This window comes from Protopterus annectens, chromosome 16.part0, assembly GCF_019279795.1.
Source record: "Protopterus annectens isolate FY-2018-M chromosome 16.part0, PAN1.0, whole genome shotgun sequence".
NCBI lineage: Eukaryota > Metazoa > Chordata > Ceratodontiformes > Protopteridae > Protopterus > Protopterus annectens.
Genome location: NC_056750.1, coordinates 644,016,914 through 644,041,317, shown reverse-complemented (window position 1 = coordinate 644,041,317; position 24,404 = coordinate 644,016,914). Strand labels below are relative to the sequence as shown.

Here is a 24,404-nt window from a genome sequence, read left to right as displayed (position 1 = left end):
ACACTCACACACACACGCACACACACACACACACGCACACATGCACACAGGCACACGCACAAACAGGCACACACACACACACACACACACACAGGCAAGCACACACACACACACACACACACACACACACACACACACACACACACACACACACACACACACACACATAGATGCACACTACTGCCTATCAACAAGTATTTTATTAGTTTGGACAGGTATTTTGGTGCTTTCACACAGCTTTCTTACAATAATTTTGTCTCAGTGTTATCTGTTATATCCACTGGTTTGGTTCTTCTGTTTTCTTGTACATTCTATATTTTATTTATGTATTTCAGACTTTCATTAAGGCAGTGTCCTTTGAGTGGCAATACATTTGAACTGCAGTTTACTGTTTGCCTTTGGTCAAAGTCATGATTAGAAAGTATCCAAGGACCAGACCACTTAACTTTTTAACAAATAAAAACAAATGTACAGTTCAAAGGACACAAGATGAAGTAGTCCACACAAAAAAGATGCTGATAATTTGAACATTTTTTTAATTAGTAGGTAATATCCAAAACAGTAATAGGATGCAAAAGTATGAGGAGGAATGAACAATTCTTAGGAGGGTGGGAGAGAAGAAAGCTATCGGTTAAAAGTAGGATCTGTAACATTTCCAGTAGGCAAGGAAACAGAGAGATTAGATGAGTGAAACAATTTTTATATACTGTCAAAATCTATAACCTGTGCCTGCAGTAAGAATACAGTTATTTTACTATAGATTTAAAGGAAAGCTGTCAGACGTTGATGTTTCAGCAGAAATACAAACATATGTATACACTCCAGGGCGTACTTTTTGCGGTGCAGCACTTTGCTTCCTGCCACGGGCTTTATCCTCACACAATCAAAGAATAATGATTTCTTTTCGCTTTACATAATATCACAATTTGTGTTATAACAGGCTAATATTCAACTCAGGAAAACATGTTTTTAAATAAAAACCTAGAATTCTCAGTCATGCATGTGCATATACATCAATCAGTTATATTTTTCCATTAAAAACATTTTAGGCTGTGAGCTATGCGTTCTTCCTCCATCATATATATGAAGTCATTTTTTCATCTGTTTCCTCTGAGATCATCCTAACACCCAACTCACCCTTAACTTATGCATTATGATTCTTTGTATTTAAACATTTTTAATGAAGACAATCCCGGGAATTTATCAAGGGCTGTAGCATGAGTGGTGATCCTTCCAGTGTGATGTGCAATTCACAAACATGCTAGCTGCAACAAGTTAATATCTCATTATTGGCTAAATTGCATGTTTCTGAATTGCAATCACTACTGCAATGTGCAGATCATAGCTGATCTGCATGTTGTGGTAGTAACCTGTTGCTCATGTAGGCAGTGGAATTCCCCTCTAGTCTTACACACACACACACACACACACACACACACACACACACACACACACACACACACACACACACACACACACACACACACACACACACACACACACAAACACCACAGTCCCTGTACCTGTAATACTTTAGTGCCATTACGGTACATGTATATTAGGCTCTGGTGTCTAGCTTATCCCTCACACAGTAATCCCTGTTACACTATCATCACCATTATAGCATTTTAAAGAGTTATCTCTGGTGCTAAAGTGTTTCTCACAGCCCCTATCACCCTTATGAAGTGTGGGCTATTAAGGCACTTATCCATGTTGTCTAGTGGTTTCCTCCCTACCCTGATCCCCTTACTACCATTGGTGCCATTACAATACTTTGGACCCCCCCCCATTCCTGTAATGCTTGTCTGTGCCTTAGGGAACTTTGTGGAGTGATCCTTGTAGTAATGTTGGTGCCAATATGGCACTTTGGCCATTTCTCCCTGGTGTCCAGTGGTGCTCCCCACCCCAATCCCAATTTATGCTTGTTCCATTGTGGCACTTTTAAATTAAGCCTTATATCTCCCCACCCCTCAGTACTGGTACCGGTAGGACACTATATAGTGTGTATACCCCCACCCCTATTCCCAGTAGTAATGTTGATACCAGTACAGTACTTTACACAATCCCTGGTATCTGGTGATTCCCCCATCCCCTGATCAGCCTTATGATTTATGTGCCACGATGGCACTTCACTTTTCCCATGGCAGTATACTGGTTCCCTTAACCCCCAATTCCATTAGTAATGCTGGTGCCACTAATGCACTTTAGGGATAATTCTCTGGTGTCAGGTGTGTCTCCTCGCCCCCCCCCCCGTTTCAGTTTTGATGTCAGTACCATCATGGCACTTTAAAATTAAGCCCAGGTGTCTAGTAGTTCCCTCACACCATGTTCACATTCAGCAGTTCAACACAGCCAAAACTACAACATTGCGGAGACAGCCATGTTGATCTACATGACTGAGCTTTTTCTTGAATCACTCGACCATGTAAATGCTTTCCTGGAGGCAGCTCTGGGGAGAGAGCACATGGATAATTAGCATATGCCTCTCCACCCAGTGTCCTTCACTAGCACTCTGCATGTCCAGCCCTTTGTAGTACTTCTTTGTGTTGGAGTATATGTCATAGTATCTTTTATAGTAACTTTTTGAATCTGACCAAGTGTTCCCACGTTCCACATGCCACAAGATTTTTACATCTAAAAGTTTTTACCTTTTCCCTTTTCCATTCTGTCTTATAGAGCATACATATTAATGTTTGTATTTATATGTTTTAGTTTATACTAGGTACAATTCTTTTTTCAAGAGTGATCACTGAGTAGCAGTCTGGTTAAGGGACTTGCTCAGAATCATACAGTACCTTAGAAAATCAAATGCAGGACAGCATGCTGGATCATGTTAACAGCTCATAGCCTTGTTCTTATTTGCAATTTATCTAGACAATGCAGTCCTCAGCTCTACCATTACAAAATGTTAAGTATCAGACTAGCAATATTTTCACTGATCTGTTATATTGTCTCTGCTGTCTCCATTTCACTCTAAAGATGTGAGCTTCAGAAACTGATACAGCTATTGAGATGTCTTTTATCTCAGTCAACATCATGCATGACAATGTTCTGCTTTGTTTAATAATTTCTCCTCCCTGTGCTTGCCATATCACCCATCCCACAAATGCTACTATGCACCTCTGCACACAGCAATAGCATGGACACCTTCAGATCATCAGGAAGTGTTCATAATTGCACTACAATATGGAATACAGATGTGCAAAATACTTTCCATTGAAGATGACATCCCTTTAGAGAGCTGATAATTTCTAAGTGTGGTCAGCAGTCCATTAAAATAAAAAAGAAACATTAAAAAAGTTTGTGATAAGAATCAATCTAATGAAGATAATTTGGACAGGTGCACCTTTCAGACTTGTGGATTACATGCATGGGGCTGCAATTGTACCATTTGTGTCTGTGGCATTAGTAAACTGATCCCACGGGATTTTTAGGAGTCACTGCAGTATCTGTAAATATAACCTGGTGATAGTGGCTGAATCCAGAAGCAAAAAAAAGAACAAGTACACTTACTGCAGCCAAGATTTAATGCTCATTTTACTTGGTTTAACAGTGATGGTGAACGAGACTGTTGTTTAATATTTTTAAACAACTGCAATTTCTTCTAGAATGACTTTATAAGCAGTAGAAAATAAATTGAGAGCAAATATTCAATTTCATGGTTTACGTTGCTGATTTCCAAATCTTTGAATGAGTGACTGCGCAAGTAGTCAAACCTTATAACTTTAATATGAGTTTCAAAAGCACTAGGAAACATGCTTAGTAACATATGTAGAGCTGTAGATTGGTTCTAAGGCACAAACAATTGCTTATATTCACTAATAGAGATCCCCTCATGCCTCTAATGAGAGTGTGTATGATTGGCTGTGTCAAGAATTTAAACAGGCCCTTAATTAGGCAAGAGCGTAAAACAGAGTCACTCTTACATATAGGCTGCAATTCTCTTGACCACTTTTGTTATACTTCTAAAATGCTATTAAACTAACGTGAAACAAAATTTACGTAATGAACTGAGGAACTTCTATTCACAGCTGCAGTGGTTTTTTTTTCCCTTTGGGTAGCAAACCAGATTCGTTTTTATAATGCTTTACTTACACCAAGGCATGCATCAAATCAGACAGTAGCTAACAAAAAGGAATAAGTTCAGTGGTATTTCAACTATACATCTATTACAGCAGCATGGCAACTTCATATAAAATCACTTTTTGTCTGCAGTTCAGAACCAAGTTTGCTCTATTCATCTGCCAAACATCATATTATATTAAAAATACAGTACAAAGGACCATCAGCTCGATCCTAATAGGGCTGCTCTTGTTGTCTTTGTTGGTTGAATTCTCTTTTACATGATGCCCACTCAGACTTACGTTGTCCTGATATGTTTCCAGCTGAGTCCATCTGCATATTCCACTACTTCCATTTATGTCTAACCTCTTTTTCTTTTAAAGATTAGAAGTGACATTTCATCTTTCTTTCCCTGCCCGAAGCTGGTTACTGTGGAATGGAATGACAGACAAGGCTGAACAGCCAAATAGGATGCAAGGCTGGCATCCTTGAGTACATTTCATTCCATGGTTATCGACATTAAGAGCTACATTAGGAATAAGCAAAAAGTGTTTTGTAATCATTTATTTGTTTAATCTCTTTTGGTTTCCATGGTGGTACGGCGGTAACATTGTTACCTCATAGCAAGAGGTTCTCCCGTTCGATTCTTGGCTTGGCTTGGGAGTGCTTCCTGTGTGGAGTCTGCATGTCCTCCCCGCGGTTGGGTAGCATGCGAAAGACATGTGTGCATAAATGGGCCTTCCTTCGTTGAAGGTTGGGCGTTGAGCTGGCACCTTGGTGTTTCGTAAAAATCTACTGCCAATCATTAGTGGGCCAGAGTTCCGCTGTGGCGACCCCTTACCGGGAAAAAGTCGAAAGACAAACAACAACATTTGCTTAATCTCTTTTCCTTATGAAGACTAGAAGTGACGTTTTGTTTTATTTTATTTCTTCACCTGCCTGGAGCTGGTTACTGTGTGGAGGAATGCTTGGCAAAGCTGAATAGCCAATAAGAAGATAGGACTCAGAGGGCAGGTAAATTCTGCCTCCCTTGTTTATAAGAAAGAGTAGCAGATGTGTCTTGCAGCTTGTGCATATTAAGTGTGTTTAGCAGTGGATATAGGATGTCAAGTTGTTGCATGCGCACTGGAGTTTTACCCTATAAGTCCATTAAATTGGTAAGTCACTATTGCCTTTTAGACCTTAGTATGGAACAAACCGATTAATATTGTTAACCAAAAATTAAGGCACTGGAAGGGTCACCAGATAAAACAAGAGGTTCTCCGGTTTGATTCTCAGCTGGAGTGCCTTCTGTGTGGAGTCTGCATGTACTCACTGCATTTGTGTGGGTTTCCTCTGGATGCTTAGGTTTCCTCCCACATTACAAAGACAAGCGTCTGGAGCACTTCTCCCTGGGCCTCCACTGAAAATTGGCTTCATTCCAAGTCAGACTTTCCTGGTAAACAAATGTAAAATAAATAAATGTGTGCAAGAGGTAATGTAGAGTGTGGCTTAATAAGAATGATGTGTAAAAATGCATTGTAGCAAACTTAGAAGCCATGGAGAGATAGTCTAAAAGAGTAAAGAAACCCAAACATTACTTAGTATTTATCACGTCTGTGAGGCTGGTGGTCAGACCAATGTCACACAGGTTATGTATTTCCCTTCTTGAGAGAAACAGGTAAGGCAGTGTGTCTGGCACTGTCAATATAAAGCAGAAATCAGATGCTACTGTCACCAGGAAGGAGAGCAGTATAGTATTTAATACTGTAACCAATGATCAGAAATCAGATGCTACTGTAACTAGGAAGGAGGTCAGTATAGTATTTAATACTGTAACCAATGATCAGAAATCAGATGCTACTGTAACTAGGAAGGAGGTCAGTATAGTATTTAATACTGTAACCAATGATCAGAAATCAGATGCTACTGTAACTAGGAAGGAGGTCAGTATAGTATTTAATACTGTAACCAATGATCAGAAATCAGATGCTACTGTAACTAGGAAGGAGGTCAGTATAGTATTTAATACTGTAACCAATGATCAGAAATCAGATGCTACTGTAACTAGGAAGGAGGTCAGTATAGTATTTAATACTGTAACTAATGATCAGAAATCAGATGCTACTGTAACTAGGAAGGAGGTCAGTATAGTATTTAATACTGTAACTAATGATCAGAAATCAGATGCTACTCTAGCTAGGAAGGAGGTCAGTATAGTATTTAATACTGTAACCAATTATCAGAAATCAGATGCTACTGTAACTAGGAAGGAGGTCAGTATAGTATTTAATACTGTAACTAATGATCATAAATCAGATGCTACACTAGCTAGGAAGGAGGTCAGTATAGTATTTAATATTGTAACTAATGATCAGAAATCAGATTCTACTGTAGCTAGGAAGGAGGTCAGTGTAGTAGTATTTAATACTGTAACTAATGATCAGAAATCAGATGCGACTCTAGCTAGGAAGGAGGTCAGTATAGTATTTAATATTGTAACTAATGATCAGAAATCAGATGCTGCTGTAACTAGGAAAGAGGTCAGTATAGTGTTTAATACTGTAACTAATGATCAGAAATCTGAGGTTGTTTCAGCATGCAACACTAATATCAAGGACTCCTTTAATTGTAATTGGTCTGTCTCAAAAAATAGAAGACTTTGAAGTGACATAGTGTCCTTAGACTGTGATTTAGATAAAGATTAATTAGAAAAAAAAGAACTATAGGAGGCCATTGGGAGGTGGTACATCTGTAGGAACAGAATCCTGATTCTATCCTTTTTACTGGGCAGATTTTGATAATAGGGGACTCAAGGTTAAGAGGTTTAAAAATGTATTCCCTAGAATTCAACAAGGACTCTTTACTGTTTCTTGTTAGGGTGATTGTAAAATGTCTGATGACAGTAATACATTCTTCCTGCTCCATGCTATGTTGTTAATTTAGTCACAGGGTAAATGACTAATAATATCAGAAGTGAAGTTTTGAAGATCGTTATGAAAACTATTACCTTATGGCAGCAGGAGGAGGTATGAACCAAACCTAGGCTGTTCTCAAAGGAAAATTTACATTTGAATCATCAAAGGAATAGGGCTCTTGGTCTCAAGCTGACAAAAATGGCAAAAAAAAAACATTGGGGATGAGTACAATAACAAAATGCTCAGTGAGTGTTGTGACAAGCTAAAATGTTTGCATTCATATTCTAGAGGCTTAATAAAACAATGATCTAGAAGCTTTATTTAATTGTGAAAATTATGACAGTTTAATAATGAAACATGGTTTAGTGAGAAAAATCATCCCTTAATTACCCCAGGACATAAAGGTCCCATCTATTTAGATCTAACAACAGAGGTGGATGTTTCAGTTTATGTGTCAATCAAGTTTATTTCTGTTACAATTCAATCTATTGAAAACTGTGAGCTTATTGTTATTAGGGTATATAGCTTTCCCAGTTTGAAAATGGATTGTAATATGTGGTTTGGTTCATGTATACAAAGCTGTTTTAAAATAAATACGACCACACGGCAGGTGATGCTAATGTTCCAGATGTTGACTGTAGTTTTCCTTTTTCCAGTTTAAAAATGGTTAGCGATATAAATAAAGACAGTCTGCTGTACAATAATATCCAAGGGGTAATTGGAGCTACAAAAATGTTTAAGACCCTTGATGTAAATTGGGTCAGTAGTACACTGCAGACAATCACTTGTAATATTGGTGTTGAAATAGGTCATCTGATCATTACTATGTATCATGTGAGTTTAACATCTCCACTATTAGGACAACTTACCAACAGCTACTTTCCAGTAAGTATTATATTTCTGATGTTGCGACTATTAACTGGGAAATTAAGGCATGGAAGTGCCAGAGAACAATGACTTGTCCAATAATCAATCACGTTAATAAATATGTTCCAATAGAGCTGGTTAAATTGGTGGAGGACAAATAGTTTTACTAGCCTGCAAACTAGAAAGAAAAGGTTGTGGTTAAAATATAAGAAATTTCCTAATAGTGAAAATCAGCCTAACTACGAAATAATTAACAGATCCTTTAGGACAAAAGTTAGGGAGGCTAAATGTTCCTATGAAAAGCAACTTATCAAGTCATGCACTAACAACAATGTTCTGTTTAAACATTTGAGAGCTTATGTGAAGGGTGAGGTATCAAATATGAGAATCATCTTCCAAGATGCCATAATAAGTAACTGACGCCGGAATGCTAGTTAATATAGTTGATATAAAAAATTTGATAATACTTATATTTACAATAAAGTGTATATAAATAAATGGAAATAAATGGAATGTATCTGTGCCCACTTATTTCAATATTGTTTCTAAGGTGACTAAACTAATTAAGCAATCTTCTGTCAGAGGGCATGATGGTTAAATGGCTAGTTTTAAAGTAACATTATTGAATCAAGGATACCATGGTTAACCAATATGTCCTAGAAATTTATTATACTGTTGTTTTGTTCCTAGTGAATGGAAAAAGGCTCTGCTGGTCCCTAGATGGCTATAGACCAATTAGTCTAAAAAGTATACAAGGAAACTGTTTTCAAGCATCCGTAAGTCATTTGCTTGCATTACAGATACCCCTAGGTATGCATATCCTATGGATATCTAAAAACATGGATTTTTGTCTGAGTATTCTTGTTTAACAAATAGGTTCATAGGTTCATAGGTTGATACTAGGCTATCAGCCCTAGGGCCTATACAAGCCTAGCCATAACAATTCCCTGGATATTTCTTCCCACAATATTTACTTCCCTGGACCCCTGTCTAGCAGGGTGACTGACGTGCTCCCTGAGGTGAATTTCCTATCTCCCATCCAATCGTCAAGGTTCCTTTTGAAGAGGGCCAAGGAGGCGCTCTGTTTGACATGTATGGGCAGTCTATTCCAGAGCATGGGGAGTCTCTGGGTCAGGAACCTATCCCACCAGCATGTTTTGTTCATTGTGATGACAAGATTTAGATCCCTGGAGCATGTGGCTCTGAGGGATTGGGATTTCTTTAAGTGGAGCATGTCCAACAGCTCAGGGTTTGACATGGCCTTGTATGTTAAGCAGAGATCACCTCTGAGTAGACGATATGCCACAGAGTATAGCTGGAGTTTTTTTAGATGGTCAGGATAGGGCATCTGCTTTAGGCCTGTGATTCTTTTAGTGAGGTATATCTGCGGCCTTTCCAGCTGTTGCAGATGTCTTGTGAGGTACATACCAAATGGGGCGTTGTATCCTATTATGGGTCTAATGAGGGATGAGTACAGTGGGACAATGTCCTCCTTTTTTCTGGATGAAGAGCCCTTAGTGATAAGGTGTGCCACATAGAAGGATTTCCTGACTGTTCTGGTGATGTGGTTATCGAAGTTGAGACCACTGTCCACCTGTGTCCCTAAGTCTCTCATCACACTTTCAGTGTTTAGTGTACTGCCACCTATGTGGTAATTCATGGGTACATGTTTTTTCCCAAAGGGGATAACTATACATTTCTTGGCATTAAGCTTGACCCATGGCTCTGGCACCAAGCATCTGTTTCTGTAAGGCCCTTTTGTAGAATATCCACCTCATTTGGAGATTCAATAATGGCTCCCAGTTTGCAGTCATCTGAAAACTTTGTTAGCCAGACTCCCTTAGTGTTGGCCTGTACTTCAGAGAAGTAGATGCCAAACAAGAGCGGTCCCAGGACTGAACCCTGAGGTACTCCACTTGTCACCTGTCTGGAGCTGGATTTGGAGTTGGCTACTTTTATAGTCTGGGTTCTGTCAGTAAGCCAGTTGGTAACCCATCAAGTGACGTAGGGATTTATGCCCAGCTTAGTAAGTTTATCTGTGATTCCAGAATGGAGGATAGTGTTGAAGGCCTTGGCAAGGTCCAGATAGGCTGTGTGGACCGCCTTGCCCTCGTCCACAGCTCTGGAGATTGATTCAAAGAAGTCAATCAGGTTCAGGAGACAAGTTTGTCCCTTTACGAACCCAAACTGGGTGGGGTCCAGCGTTTGAAGGTTGCCAATGTCTTTGTTTATAAGTTCCATGATAATGCATTCCATGCCCTTGCAGATCAGGCTCATCAGACTAATGGGACGGTAGTTCCCGAAATGTGATTAGGTTCTATCTTAATATAATTTCTTCACTGGATGTAGATATCTCTGCAGACGTAATATATTTGGATTTTGCTAAGGCCTTCTACATAGTTCCATATAGTGAGATTACTAGGTCCTTAAGCAAACTGAATGTCAATTCCTGTATTGTTAGATGGGTTAATTGTTGGTTGCATGAAAGTAGTTGTGGCACAATAACAATAGGTTCTCAACTATCAAGACAGTAGGAGTGGAAGTCCCCAAGTGCCCATGTTGGGCCCACTGTTGTTTGGATTATTCATCTCAAGAATGCTAGTGTTAGAAAATTCTTGGTTAAGTAGATCTGCAAATGACACTAAAGTTGAGGGCATTGCCACTAACATTTCAGAACAGAATCTTGTTCAAAAATTGCTTGGTTTATTAATGGAATGTTTTGAAAGCTGTGGTATGAAACATAATGCTAAGAAGTGTATGGTTTGGTGTAAATAACCATGACTATCCTTCTGCCTTGGACAGCAATAACAGTGGCAGGATGTGCTAAGTACTGGGAATAATGGTAAATAGCAGATTATCTTTTGAGGAACATTTAAACAATGTGCTAAGAAGATGAGATAACACACTTAAAAATGTGCTTAGATGCATCTCCAGTCAGATAAGTAGGGTCTTAATACCTATTTATAATTTTTTATAAGACCACTGCTGGAGCAATGTAGATTCTTCTGCATTACCAATATGTCTAAACTAAAAAGGTTAGAAAGGGTGGAGAGATGTTCCTAGGTTCATAGGTTCATATGTAGGTACTAGGCTATCTGCCCAAAGGCATTTATAAGCCTAGCCGGAATGTGTTGGCTTTCTCTGCCACTTAGATTAGTTCCCTGTGCCTCTGTCCAGCAGAGCCATTGAAGTGATCCCTGGGGTAAACTTTCTGTTTCCCATCCACTCGTCAAGGTTTCTCTTGAAGTGGGTTAGTGAGGAGCTCTGCCTAATGTAAATTGGAATCTTGTTCCAGAGCATGGGAAGTCTCTGGGACAGGAATCTATCCTCAGCACATCCTATTTATTGTTGTGGTGAGGTTTAGATCCCTAGAGCGCGTGGCTCGAGGGGATATGGTTTTCTTTAGGTGGAGCATGTCCATCAATTCTGGGTTGGACATGGCCTTGCATGTCAGGCAGAGATCACCTCAGAGTTGGCGGTATGTAACCAAGTACAACTGGAGTTTCTTCAGTAGAGCTGCATAGGGCATCTGCTTGAGGCCAGTGATCCTCTTGGTGAGGTACTTCTGTGGTCTTTCCAGTTGTTGCAGGTGTCTTGTAAGGTACATCCCAAATGGGGCATTGTAATCTATGATGGGTCTGATGAGTGATGCATAGAGAGGCCCAATGACCTCTTTCAATCTGGATGCAAACCCTTTTGTGATTGGGTAGGCCACATAAAAGGATTTTCTAACCACTTTGGCAATGTGTTTATCAAAGGAGAGGTTACTATCTACTTAGGTCCCCAGATCCCTTATTACGTCTTCCGTATTTAGGGGGCTACCATCTATGTGATAGTTTGTGGGTACTTTGTTTTTTCCAAAAGGGATGACTATGCACTTTTTGGCATTTAGCTTGAGTCCATGGTTTTGACACCAGGTATCTGTCGCAGTGAGACCCTTTTGGAGGATGTCTGTGTCAGCCAGAGAGTCAATTATAGCCCCTAGTTTGCAGTTGTCTGTGAACTTGGTCAGCCATAGTCCTCCTGTGCTTGCCTATACCTCTGAGAAGTATATGCCAAACAGGAGGAGTCCTAGGACTGAGCCCTGACGAACGCCACTTGTAACCGGTTTAGAGTCAGACCTAGCTCCCGCAACTCTTACCATGTGAGTTCTGTCCGTGAGCCAGTTGGCAACCCATCTCATGACATAGCGGTTTATGTTCGGGCTGGGGAGCTTATCTATAATACCTGAGTGGGGAATGGTGTTGAAGGCCTTTGTGAGGTCTAGGTAGGCTGTATGGTCCACCTTTCCCTCATCTATAGCCTTAGTAACTGTCTCAAAGAAGTCCACCAGATTTAGGAGGCATGATCTGCCCTTAACAAAGCCGAACTGGGTAGGGTCCAGTGTTTGGAGGTTCCCAGTGTCTCTGTTAATGAGATCCATGATGATGTGCTCCATAGCTTTGCAGACCAAGCTAGTCAGGCTTATAAGGCGATAGTTCCCGGGGTCCATTGTGGCTCCACCTTTGTGGAGTGGAAAAACCATTGCTGTGTGCCACTCTGTGGGCACATAGCCTGTGGAGAGGCTGAGTTTAAACAGTGTGCTTAGGTAAGGGGTTAGTTCATCTTTGAGCTTGTGTAGGACACAGCCTGGGACACCATCTGTTCCCATTGATGCTGTATGTTTGGCTTTGGAGAGGGCTGTTTTAACCTGAGTGTCTGTGATTCAGGGGCACTACATTCTTCTGGCATAGTTATGGGCCCTTTTGGGGGTGAGAGAGGGGTGAAGTTTGCACTGAACCTGTCTGCCAGGATGATGGCTATATCGGTCGGTTTAGTGTATTTTATGCCATTCTGCACTAACTCCAAGCAGATCTGAGAATTGCCGCTTAGATTCTTGACATAGCTAAAGAATGCCTTGTGGTTATCTTTGGAGTCCATGGCAATTTTTCTTTCGAAGCTAGCCTTGGATGATTTTATGAGGGAACGTAGTTTCTTGCTGATACTGATCAGGGATGTCTTCCCTTATTGGGATTTTACTCTTTTCTGTACTAGTTTCCTCCTTCTATTGTATAGCTTGTTTATGGCAGGGGTCCACCTGACTGGTTTCCATTTCTTGGCGGAGTGAGTCTTGGTTTTGTTTGGGATAGCACAATCCATGCATTCTTGTAGGTGCCCATAGAGTGCATTAGTAAAGGATTTTGCAGCTTGGACAGCGTTATCCTTTAGCATGGGGGCTTTGAAACTTCCCACCTTGGACTTAAGTAACATGAAGTTTGCTTCTGAAAAGTTTTTCATGGTGGTTTCTTTGACCAGGGATGGTGGCGGAATGTGGATATCCATAGTGATTAGTCTATGGTCAGATCTAACCAATGAGGGGTTGACGTCCGGTGTGGAACACCGGTTGCCCATGTTGGTGATGACCAGGTCCAATATGTTGTCACCTCTGGTGGGGGTGTTGACCAGCTGATCCAGGGTGTTTCAGTTTATAAATTCTAGGAAATGTTGGGCAAGGGAGTTTTTCCTTGAGTAGTTCTCCCAGTTAATGTTTGGGTAATTGAAATCACCCAATATCAGGGTGTTTGGTAGGATCTTTATGCTTCCCAGTGTTTCCAGGAATGTGGAGTGGGGGTCCTGGGACATGGTGGGTGATCTGTAGCAAGCTATAATTTGAATAGCAGTTTTGCCCATTGTTTGTTGCACGTGGATGATCTCTGAAGCATCGTGCTGTGCCACTAACCTGGAGGTGTGGGTATTCTTGATGAATATGGATACTCCCCCGCCTTTTGTATTTTGGTCCGGGTTTTGTGGCCAAAATGTATGGTATGAGTTGTAGCCTGGTAGTGCTGGGGTGCTCTCTGGAGCCTTAAACCAGGTTTCTGTTACTGCACATATATCGATTTTCTACATACTGAGGAGTATCTCGAGTGCATGCATTTTGAGGTTTAGACTTCTGGCATTGAGTAGCATTACTCTCAGTTTTTTGTTACTTGCGCTATTTATGGCAGTGGATTTGTCTTTTGAGCCTTGCCTAAAAAGGCACTATGAGGGTGGCAAGAGCCTTGGCCAGTATTCAAAAGCCTAAGGGTGACAGTTGCAAGCCATCTCTAGCAAAGCAGCGTGGCTTGTCGAGCATGTCATCCCAGGCGAACAGACACTGGATCCCCTTTGAATGACACCAGAAGCTTAGCCAATTGTTGAAATTGATACTTTTTCTCTATACCATGTTATCATTCTTGGTGATGGCAGGATGCTACTCAGGGTCAGGGTCATACCGGCATGGGCTACGTGATCAGAGAGCTCCTCCATGTCTCTTTTCATGTAGTCCAGGGAGGTACGGCTCAGGTCATTCACACCAACATGGACAATGACAGAGTCATATTTGTACTTGTTCTGGAATGACCTGAGTGCTTGTGCTATGTGATGGATCCTGGCACCCGACAGGCAGCTAACAGTAACCTTCTCCTTGTTCAGCCTAGTGAGTGGGACTTCAGTGTGCCTGACTATAGAGTCACCTATTACTAGTGTGTTGGGTATGTTATTTTGCCTTAAGGGCTGTGATTGCATGGCACACTGGTTTTGTGAAGTATGTGTTTCATGGTTTGTGTTGGGGGGGGTGGAGGTTGCTTGGATGTCTGCTTTGGAGGTCACTGTTGCTTTTGCAGATTTTTATTTAGAGACTCCGAGTATATTTTTGTGTATTTATGCGTGTTTTTTGCCGATGCTGGTTTCATAGGTCTATGTGAGACTGGTGGTGTGATGCAAGTAATTCCCTTCTGCTCTTGACTGCCTGGTCCAGTCTTGGGTTGAGAGAGCTTAGCCTCCAGTTTGGCTGTATAATTGCATCTCTCGCATGTACTAGTCTTTGGTGGAAGGAGGAGAGGGTTGTCTGTGTACATGAGGAGATTGTAACATTGCCTCAAAATGCCCAGATTCACCAGTTGGACCAGAGAGTACACCTGAAACTGCCCTTTGGACATGCCTGGATAGGTACAGTGAACTGTTTTATGATTGGCTGGTAAGGTCGAATAGAGAGTCTTGTCCTTCTCTACAGTATAGGGGGGGGGGGTCTAGTGCTAAGGTTTATTAGTGCTTGCTATGAATTTTGAGCAAGTGCCGGGATGAGAAGTGAATGGTTTGAGTGCTTAAGTTGAAAGTTTGTCTAGTTCCAAGGGAAAAATTGAAGAGTAGACTTTGTGGACCTGGGAATAGTTATACCCTAGCTAACCGGCGCTGCCCGGGTTTTATAGCAGGGAAATGAAAGAGATAGAAATGAGCCCAAAATGGCCAATAAACTACTAATTTCTGGGCTGAAACCACTCCTCCAGGGACAGATAGACTGCTCAAAGCTCCCCCTCTCATAGTGAACAGAGAAACTTCCTTCTATCCAAGTAAGGTATGGGCAAACACAGAAACTTGTAACACAGCCCTGAATTCAGCACTAACCTGAAAACTGGACTATACTAGCTTAGAAAGGCGAGAAAACAAGTATTTTTTTTTCTTTTTCAGAAAATAAAGCAGATACAATCAAAACAACACTTTAAATGCACAGAAATGGCTATCACACTTGAGTGTGTAGCCTACAACAGTTAAACAGGTAATTTAAACACAAAAACAACTTTGTTAAAGTGCAAGACAGATTAATGTAAGGACAGAGTGAAGCACCTGTACCTTTATTGAAGTAGTCTGATGAGGGGAGATACTATATTAATATATATGTGCCTAAAAATTATGTTCTTGCTGCAACATTGGGAATACCTTTTATAAAACATATTCAATACATAATGTGGACTATTTCAAGAAGATCTTGCAGAAGTCACAAATTGCACTGCAAAAATCCCTTACCTTACAATGATACTGGCAGAAGTTTAGTCACCTACTGATAGCTGTCACATGACAAGGTATACACCCAATCCATCTCTCAGTAGTTCCACATATAAATAACAATGTCCTTTGCAAAGTGCAGGTTCAGATCCTTTGCCATCATCTGCAGTTTTGGGCCACCACCAAGACTTATCTAAATGATAGTGGAGGAAATGCCCAGTCTGTGATAACATTTATGACACTGACAGGTGACAAGTCTACCAACATCAATTACTGACTTCATTGCAATTAAAATTTCATATCTAACCACCCGCTGCAACTTGCTAACATCCCATTTACACTGACAGGCAGGATGGATTCCGTATCCCAAAATATCTGTGAACCCCAGTGAAACTTGTGGGCCCTAATCCACCACTGCAATGCCCAAGAAAATACAAAAACTGTCATTACATGTTCCTCCCTAACTAAACAATTCAGTGTTAGTAGGTACTCATTTTTGTTGACAGTTTAGTGCAAGAACCATTTCTAGTAGATTTTCACTGTGCCATGAACACTTACTTGAAATCAATAGCAAGTGTCAACTGCCATAAAAAGAGAAAGCTGTACTTTACCTGAAAAAAAAGGTTTATAATATCCATCATCTTCCTTCTTACTTTCTATGTTTTATATTCACCCACTTCTTCTTATTTAAAATTACTTGATTTTGGCATTTAGAAATAAAGTATCTGCTTAATGATTTAACTTAAAGAGTGCTGGTAGGAAACAAATCAGTACTAATACTGATATTCTGGATGATTTGTATCTAACTTTGGGAGAGTCTGGACATGTGATTTGACAGCTGACAAAGTGTTATGCGCTCACAGTTGGGGTTTGCCATTGACTGAGGGCATAGATCTCAAGCTCTTAATGCAAAAAATCTGGACAAAGCCTAACAGAGTGGGGGACAAAGGCCCAAAAATAAAAATAGATTGCAAATATTGCTCTTATAAACTTAGAAAGTTGATAGAAGAACAGGATTTGTCTTAGCATGCATTTTTCTGAAGGATATGAAGTCTGAAACACAAATGTATATCATTATTTAGTGACTTCAATCCTCAGATCATCCCAGTGATTTTTCAGAAAAATCACAAATTTTATGAGGAACAGATAAAAAATATGAGGCAAAAATCTGGACATTCTGCAAAAATCTGTACAGTTGAGAGGTATGACTGGAAGTATGGGACCAAGTACTGAAACACAGAAGTACTTACTCAAAATATTCTTACAGAGATTAACAAAGGAAAGTGCTGGCCACCATTTTGGTCTGGGCTGGGAGATTAGTACTTTTAGATAGGTTTTGAGAGGAAGGAGTTAGTGGTAGATGGTCATGGAGTGGTGTGGAATAAACTAATTGCCATTGCTTCCTTGAACTCTGAAGTATCCTTTCCATGTGAGTATATGAGATATCCTATATCATTTTAACACAATAAAGTTATAAGCACTGAGAATGAGATGTGAAGCTCCTTAGTGTTCTTGGTGAGCAAAGTTAAGCTAAGAAAATGCTAAGATTAACAGCAGAAATATGTTAAATTCACTTACTTACAGGTGGAAGAGCAATGCACTTCTTCTGCACCTGCATTTACGCTCAGTTGTAACAAATCTAAGTGTGAAGCCATGATGCTATACACAAAGCATTAGTAGCATTATTATGCCCAAAACTGCTAAAGCACTGGTCAAAAATGAACAAGTCCACCATGTTTAATTATTTTGCTACTATGCTATCCAGACATCTTGCCAGCAAGCATTTCAAGGTATTGAATATGAGAAAAGATTAAGGTTCAGCAGTGTGGAGAGGGCAGCCTCTCATAAGAAACCACTTTTATTTACTGATTTTTCTCCAGTGTGGAAATATGTTGGTGGTAGCCATGTTGGGTGGAACTTAATTATTTCCTAATGAACCCCTGTAAATAACTATCATGATTTTTGAGGTTATTTTAAAATATTTTTTATTACCAACTGGTATTAGTAAATTCACTAATGATGGCAGTTCAGGGCAAGATATTTATATTCAGAATACACTGTGAGCACAGACTGAAGTCTAACAAAGACTAGCTAACATGGCAGAACTACATACACTAAATATGTGTTGAAAGGTATTCCAAAAAAATTCTTTCAATCATAATTTACATCCTTAACTGACAGCAGAAATATGCAATTATTATTATATCTCTGTATAGTCTCATTACAGTACTATGCTCTCATAATTTTATCTGTAAAGTCACACAAATTAGGCTATGACCATTCACATGTAACAGAACAAAGACAAACTGCAATATTCCTTTTTTGCATAACAAATCAGTTCTAAGAACCTCATCAAGCTTGCAGCATACTGTTGATGTAAACATGTTTCTGGTCTGAAATACAGAGATACATTTTGTCAGTTGCAATGTCTGAAATAATTCTACTGGAGAAAATCCATTTTGACAGTTATATTTTTGCTATTTTGCTATTATATTTAACATGCAACAGTCATCAGCAACGACTCTTAACCTATGTCCTGCTACTTACATAACTGCTCCACTTAATCTGTCACTTTATCAGAGCATGACTACTTGACTGTTTATCTCCTTCTCTCCAAGCAAACACCTCACTATCAGTGAACAATAATTCAGAAACTAACAAGGCAGAGTGACTCTCCAATTCTGAATCCTTCCAAGAACAATCTGCTCAGCAAAATCTATGTCTTACTACTTTTCAGCATTGTTTATTAAACATCATGTGGTGAACTTGAATTAAATCCCAGCAATGTCTTCCATGGGTTGATAGAAAGGGGATTGACTTTTCCCAAGAGGACAGCACTGGAGGGGTCTGAAAACTTACCTCACCAGTACGGAAACATGGATTATACTGAGATTCTGACTATTCTAATTGAATCACAACATTTCTGGATATCTTTATAGTAAGATTTTTATCACTTTATCATTATACCACTATACAGAATTGTAAAGGCTATCATAAAAATATAACATTCTAGGTTTACCCCAAAACTTCCTTTCAGACAAAGGTACTCTTAGCACTGGTGCACCCCAGGAGTCAATTATTGGACCCTTGCTGTTCTTCCTGTTCACAAATGACTTAACTGATGACCTAGTCCACCTTAACAGAGTTATGTATGTAGATGATCTGCTGCTTTTAACTTCAACAAAACCATTTGTGAATTACAAGCATTGCAAGAAGATTTTATGACTCCCTGCAACTGGACATGCAACAGGTTAATGATCAGTCCTATAATATCTAGTGTTATATTGTTTTTCTACTTCACAAAGGTTTGAAAGTCTTCCTCAATTATACTACAAGACTACTTAAATAATCAAACGCCTATTGTAACACAATGACAATATATTGCCTGACTCATCCTTATCATTCACATTACACAAATACAAAATGTTCTTTCACCTAAAACCATGCTACGGAATATCTAACTTCTTATTCCAAAGTAGACAGCACTGTTTAGCTAGAAATGCCCTCATTCCCAAGACTAAATATGCCCTTCTTCTAATACTTCACTTGAGCTCAAATATACAAAAACTCCAAGAAGCATAAAACAAAATGTGCTGATTTGTACTACTAGCAGATACTCAGTTTACATAACTAGTGGCATTTGTTGAATTGATGTTACATTGATGTGCCTAACATCGACAAAATAATGTAGAAGTGTGAATAGCAACACCTGTCTACACATACACAGAGGTTACTCCTTGGAACATGCTAAATTAAAAAAAAGTGTTTCTGCAGGGGGTGAGTCCCACTGAACACCACACTCCCAGATAATTATATATAGTTACTGAAATCAAGCAATCTAAAGAGTGAGTCGACAATACAGAGGCTGACATTAGCTATGATCAACCAGCACACACACACACACACACACAAGTATATATATATATATATATATATATATATATATATATATATATATATGAATGGGGATTGCAGTACAAAGGGGATTGGGGAATTTATCATATGCAGGGGGTCTTGCCCCCCTTGCAAAAAGATATAATGTTGTTGTTTTCTGAAGTTCAACTATCCACAATTTAACTACGTGGTCCTGACCATATGAAATTCATCTTTTTGAAAAGTTGAGCTTCTGAATGGGGATCCACAAATACACATATATGCATACTACTGGTTGACAAGTCAACTTGTTGAACAGACAAAAAAAGCTGATACAGCTGTTCAAAAGTCATCTTGTTGCAGTGTGTGTGACACTGAGGTACAGTACGGATCTTTTCATAGCTGGTGTGTGTGTGTGTGTGTGTGTGTGTGTGTATATATATATATATATATATATATATAAAACAGCAATGGGTGGGAGGAGGCTTGCCCCTGCAAAACAAGTTTTACTTTTTTTTTTTTTTTTTTTTTGCAGTTTTTGATCAGTTGGTGATCACCAAGTTGTATTTGATCACTTACCATTTAATATGGTGATTTTTTAATACTTTGACACACTGTCATATATATATATATATATATATATATATATATACGTATATATCTATATATATATATATATATATATATATATATATATATTTATATATATATATATATATATATATATATATATGACAGTGTGTCAAAGTATTACATAAGTAGCTTGTTTATAGGTAAGTACTAGGTTAGCTGTCTTTGTGGGCATTTTGAGCCTAGGCAATTACTCTCAATGGTGAGAATCAAACCCTGTACATTGTGCCCATAAGCCAAACACCTTAACCATTATGCCAAATTCCAATGCCTCCATATTTGAAACTGCCCTGTATACAGAACGGCTCTTGATTAGAACATGGGGTTAATACATCATTATCACTATCAATAAATTCATCTAAAAGAACCTGGACCCAAGGGCCAATGCACTGAAGTACTCATTACTTATCATAACTCTCAAGTGTTCAGATTTTCATGCAATAGCCAGATTTTAGCTTCATATTTTTGGTCGGTTCCCATAAAATGTGCGATTTTCTGTCAAATCATTGAAGACTGAAGTCATGAAATAATGACACACATATGGGTTTCAGACTTCACGTCCTTTAGAAAATGCATACTAACACAGAACCTTTTAGTCTAGCAATGTTATAAGTGAGTAAGAGTGGTATTTAAAATTTGTCTTTTTTTTGGGGGCTCTGCCCCCATCTTTTTTGGCTTTGTCCAGATTTCTTCTGCTAAGAGGTTGAGAGGTATGTTACCTATACAATCTCTGTCTGCAACTGCTATCAGTGCAGGGACTCTTCCCTTGTTTTCTAGTTGTAACACACTGCAGCAAAACAAATACAAAATATGTTTCTTTAGTCCATATTTACATCTAGATAATAAGGTGCAGTAATTAAACTATTTGTATTTTCAGTTTTCATCAGTAACGTGTGGAAGTACTATAACAACATCCATATGATCCTTCACTCATTTACAGTGCTAAGAATGGCCATTTTGCTTAAGTTCACTTGCAGCAGTCTTTGAATGCACTACTAGAAGTTTGGCAGCTACACTTGGGTCTAATTTTGAACTTAAATTAAACCAAGTCAGTGATTATGTTCTGTCCTTATATATACTGTCTTAAGATTCAGTCCACCACTTTCTACATAACAATCATGAACATTACCACCATTCTGACTGACTACAAGTATATGGATGTCTTTATTAATGACAGACTCACTTTTTCCAAACACAGTAGCTTCTCCCCATCCAAGCAAATCAAATGTATTTGTATATTTGAGCTGTTGGATATGTCCAACTGCTTGGATATATCTAACAGCTCAGTTATTATCTCACCAATACCAAAAGACTAAGAGTTGCTTCCTCTGTATTTATATCATGTGCCATACTCAGTTACATCATACTAAGCAAATACCATAGTATGCCTCAACAGTATATCTTAGCATAGCCATCTGGTCACCTCAACCACCATGCAAAGCCTAGCACTGTGTCAACTGAAGAGCTCTCAAATGGCTAAAATACATAGCAGGGTAAACTGTATCAAGATACTTTGGGAATACAAGTTACTATGTACCAACCACTGTTCTGTAGATGCAAAATTCCATATGGTACAGTCCAGTCAGGTAACTTTGGTTAGCAATGACTTATCACTTTGACATAGTCAGAGTCTGTAACATACCATTCTATTCAGAAGTAGAGTAGTCAGATTCATGAATGATGACTTGAACGGTCAGACGTATTGTTTAATTTTTCACAAAACTCTGCTTTTCTAAAATCACAGTCCTGTATCTGCTAAAATTATACTTATCCACTTTTTCACGTGAAAGCAAATAGTTTCTTATTAAGTTTCATTGCATTTGCAATGCATATTGGAAAGCGGTGTACCTATTTAAGTTATATCTCTGCCAGTGGCCTTGTAAGGAACCTGGGAATTAAACAGGGGACACCTTATTTCTTTAAATGTCTAAACTGAAAAACTCCACAAAGACCATATGCATGTTTTTAAATATGCTGACTGACATACCTGGCATCACAAAGGTACATTTCAAGTGCTGAGTATATGATGCTACTTAACTGCAAACAGGCATGGCTTTTTAACAAACTGTAGGTCCCTTTGTGGTGATTCACACAATGATGGGAGATAAAAGGCTTGGCTGTATCAGACAATACTGGGCTATATATATGCATGGATCACTACTAGCAGGGGACCCATGCCCATTTTGTAGAAACAGCTGCCTCACTTATGTATGATGATCTTTTAATGTGCCAACTTGCTAAGCAGCAATGTCAGACACATGACAACTAATGGGGTTCAGGCCATTGTTTTGATACCAAATGGGAAAGACTTTTCTCTATGGCCTTCACAATATCAAGAAGATTTTCCAAGAAGCCAGAGGCCTGGAATGATAGCCAGTCAGAGGTTAACCCATAAGGAATTTAGACGTTGACAAAGTACAACAGTTTCCTGTGTATCAACAACAGGAATGTTCCCCTGAAAAATAAGTGAGCTATAATGTGATAATTGAGTCCTACATCAAGTAGCTGCTACTTTGTTCTGCAATATGGTTCTCCAAGAAATCAATGTCAGGCATACTCTGGAGGGTCCAGGTGCAAAGGGCATCCTAAATTAGATAAAAAATATCTAATTCCTTGAAAAGAAAAAACAACTGTGTCATACCTTTTTAAGTGGAAAATGATACTACTCTGCTCCCCAACCCTACCCCGTGACATAATGGTGGAAATAACAACTTGGTGCCAGATTTCCATTATGTTATTCATATGGTATAGGAATATATAATTATTTTCAGAGTTTCAGCCTTTGGCTATTGATTAAACAGCTTCCAAGCATATGCAGGGAAATCTCCTCAAATGCAAAGTCCATTTGCAGAGGAAGCACCATTCAAACCATTGCCTGGGTCAGTCTTAATCATAAGGGTCACTTCTTTACCATGGCAAACAAAGCATAACCTATCTGCTGCACAAATAAAGTCTTGTTTACCAGCAATTTGTAGTAGTATGATGCTATAACATTAACCTCTAAAATATGATTGAATCCATTTAGTGAAATTACTGCAGCACCAATTAGAACTGAGAAAGAAATAATTTAAAATGTTTGTCGCCTCACAGTTAGACGTTGCCCGTTCGATCCTCAGTTAGAGCGTCTTCTGTGTGGCGACATGCGTGAACGGGCATTCCTTCGTTGAAGGTTGTGCATTAGGCCCGGCAAGCCAGCACGTAAATCTCTACTGCCAATCATTAGCAGACCGGAGTTCCGCTGTGGCGACCCCTAACCGGGAAAAGCCGAAAGACACAAACAAAATAACTTTAAAATGTCTGTATAGAGTTATGCTGCAGTTACTGAAAAAGAGCAATATAAGGCTATAGTATTTAGACAACTAGAGCTTTAGTGTGACACTTCTTTTACTGTCCTCTTGATTTAAAAAATTAATGTTTCAGCAAGTGGGTGGTATTATAAATAAATAAATAAAGGGATCTTGTAATGTAACCTATCTTTGATTTCAGTCTAAGTATGGCCCGACTCCCACCTTGTGTTTAGTCAGGCAAGGCCGGTGTATCTATATTAACAGCTATAGCATGCCTTGTCATGAGACTGTAGGACATTTCTAGGATTCCTAAGAAAAAAAAATCGCAGTACATCAATCTGCATTACAGAGTCATAACAATGAGACGTTGCTCTAAAGGTGCATTTTCTATTGCAGACTAGTATCCAGGAGATCTGGAAGAACGGAAGCAGTAACTGCACAAAGTGCCTCATTACTCAACATTATTACTGTGCTTTTCATTTGTAGAAATTACCTTTTAATTTCAAACTGAGCTTGGCGCAAGACTTGTACTCAGCAATTAATAAACTGTGCACAGCCAAAACGCTCTTCGGCTCTTTTCTATCCCCATCAACCAAGCACACCCTCCAGGTACGCTCTGTGATTTAGGTAATGTAGATCCCAACATAGATGAAGGCAAGAATTCTAAAAACTGCAAACTAGCAGGCAATAGTACAAACCTAATCAGAAGCACTCAGGATTTATGCTTTCTGCTCTCATATCCTGTGTGGAGCTCTTAGAGCAGAAAGATACCTGTGTTACTGTGACTGCCCTTTATAAGAACTCAGGGTAATGCCCTTCATCCCTGAAGGTTCCTAAATCATCACCTGTGAACATGAAGGCAGCCCTGCAGTTATTACAGCCCTGATTCTCTCTCTCTCTCTCTCTTCATGGGAGAAGATGATATACATTGAGAACTTATTTTCTTTGAATTTTAAATCAGTGCTGCACAATCTTATTTCCAAAG

At 39.2% G+C, this 24,404-nt stretch overlaps 1 protein-coding gene across 1 annotated transcript in view; it reads right to left on the bottom strand.

The window, feature by feature from the left end:
• The window catches only part of LOC122790799 (junctophilin-3-like), a 1,554,848-nt gene that overhangs the window by 240,358 nt on the left and 1,290,086 nt on the right, over positions 1 to 24,404 (bottom strand). The gene's annotated exons all lie outside the window — the stretch shown is intronic.